The following is a 2,571-nucleotide window of genomic DNA, read 5'->3' as shown; positions in this document are numbered from 1 at the left end:
GAAGTCTTTCTCTACCAGAATATATGCTCCCTGTAAAAAATTTTTTTCTCTTTTACTACCATGCCTAGAAGATAGTCTAGCACAAAGCACATATTTTAATAAATTTTTCTGAAATGAAACAAGTATGCATACTGAAGGGATGACATTGATTGTCTTTGAGTAAATGGGTGATAGATGATATCCTGTTTGGTATATGTTTATTTTAGTGCTCTTTAAAATATATATATTTCGGGGCACCTGGGTGGCTCAGTGGGTTAAAGCCTCTGCCTTTGGCTCAGGTCATGATCCCAGGATCCTGGGATCGAGCTCCACATTGGGCTTTCAGCTCAGCAGGGAGCATGCTTCTCTGCCTACTTGTGATCTCCATCTGTCAAATACATACATAAAATCTTTAAAATAAAAAATATATATTTCTTTGTGTTTTTTTTAATAATGTGTATGTATTTCTTTTTAAAATAAAAAAAAAAAATAGGGATGTGAGGGTGATCTGGTGGTGACATCTGTCATCCCATTGATCGCCAGTGTTGATTTGGCTGATCTGGTTAGCTAGGCACTTGCCACCTCCATCCATCACTGTTCCATGAGTGTCCATGCAGAAACTGTTTGCTAGGTTCAAGAGGATGACCCTTCCCAGATAGAGGAGGACCTGTTCTTCAGTCAAGGGAAATGAGTGACTGCACTTCCTTGCTAGAAACTCCAAACAAGCTCTCAAGGTCCATTTGTAGAAGAATGTCCAATAGTCAAGCTTCTAAGACTCCAGACATATCCCAGTGAGGTGCTGTATGTGGCAGTCTGCCTTTCTTTAAAACAAAAATTAAAGACTTCTGGCAGTGGTCTTTCGAGCAAACGAAGCAAGATGGGTCAGAGTCAGAGTGGTGGTCATGCCCCTGTAGGTGGCAAGAAGGATAACAAAGACAAGAAAAAGAAATATGAACCTTCTGCACCAACCAGAGTAGGGAAAAAGAAGAAGAAAACAAAGGAACCAGATGCTACCAGCAAGCTGCCACTGGTGACACATCACACTCAGTACCATTTAAAATTATTGAAGTTAGAATTGAATACTATCTTCTCACGGAGGAAGAATTCATTAGAAATCAGGAACAAATGAAGCCTTTAGAAGAAAAGCAAGAGGAGGAAAGATTTAAGAGTGGATGATCTGAGGGGGACCCCAAAGTCAATAGGAAACTTGGAAGAGATCCCTGTTGACAATCGTGTTATCCTGTCTACATCTGTGGGCTCAGAACACTGCATAAGTATTCTTTCCTTTGTAGACAAAGATCTCCTGGAACCAGGCTGCTCCATCCTGATCAACCACAAGGTACATGCCATCCATGTGCTCATGGATGACACAGATCCCTTGGTCACAGTGATGAAGGTAGAAAAGTCACTCCAAGAAACCTATGCTGATACTGGGCGGCTGGACAACCAAATCCAGGAAATTAAGGAATCTGCAGAGCTTCCTCTCACTCATCCTGAATATTATGAAGAGATGGTATAAAGCCCCCAGAAGGCATTATTCTCTATGGTCCATCTGGCACAAGTAAAACTTTATTAGCCAATGCAGTAGCAAACCAATCCTCAGCCACCTTCTTGAGAGTGGTTGGCTCTGAACTTATTCAGAAGTTCCCAGGTCACGGGCCCAAACTAGTTCAGAAATTGTTTCCAGTTGTGGAAGAACATGCACCAACCACCATGTTTACTGATGGAATTCATGCCATTGGAACAAAAAGATACAAGTCAAATTCTGGTGGTGAGAGAGAAATTCAGCAAACAATGTTGGAACTGCTAAGCCAATTGGATGGAGTTGATTTGAGGGATGATATGAAAGTTATCGCAGCCACAGACCAAACTGAGACTCTGGATATGGCCCTTATCAGACCAGGTTGCATCAACAGGAAGCCTGAGTTCCCTCAGCCTGACAAAAAGACTAAGAAGTACATCTTTCAGATCCACACAAGCAGGGTGACACTAGCTGATGATGGGACTCCAGACGACTTGATCATGACTAAAGATACCTCTTGGGTGCTAATATCAAGGCAATTTGTACAGAAACTGGTGTGATGGCCTTCAGAGAATGTAGAATGAAAGTAACAAATGAAGACTTCAAGAAATCTAAAGAAAATGCTCTTTATAAAAAGCAAGAAGGCATTCCTGAGGGACTGTTTCTCAGAGGGACCAGAGCTGCCTTCAAGAAAATGGTCGGGTTTGTTACAACGCCTTGAAGGGATGAGGTTGCGGAAGTTGCCCAGTGGAACCCATGTTCCAGTTGATTTTTCTTATTAACAAAACCTCCTGTGTACTTTTTTTTTAATATGTTAATATTTTTATTTAAAATATTTTTTAAAAGGAAAGGAATGCCATGTTACAAAAGATTACAAAGTGACACAAGTTCAAAATATGAAAAGGTAACAATAATTTATTTCATCCAGATAGTTTACCTTTTATTGGAGACTTTTTTTTTAATATAATTTTTTATTTTTTATAAACATATATTTTTATCCCCAGGGGTACAGGTCTGTGAATCACCAGGTTTACACACTTCACAGCACTCACCAAAGCACATACCCTCCC

The 2,571-nt window shown here is 40.3% G+C and overlaps 1 pseudogene; it reads left to right on the top strand.

Annotated features, from left to right (window-relative positions):
• Window positions 1–856: 856 nt before the first annotated feature.
• LOC132018732 (26S proteasome regulatory subunit 4-like) lies at window positions 857–2,222 on the top strand (annotated as a pseudogene).
• The last annotated feature ends 349 nt before the right edge of the window (window positions 2,223–2,571 follow it).

Source organism: Mustela nigripes, chromosome 5, assembly GCF_022355385.1.
Source record: "Mustela nigripes isolate SB6536 chromosome 5, MUSNIG.SB6536, whole genome shotgun sequence".
In the NCBI taxonomy this organism is placed as follows: domain Eukaryota; kingdom Metazoa; phylum Chordata; class Mammalia; order Carnivora; family Mustelidae; genus Mustela; species Mustela nigripes.
This window is presented reverse-complemented; position numbering and strand designations above follow the sequence as displayed.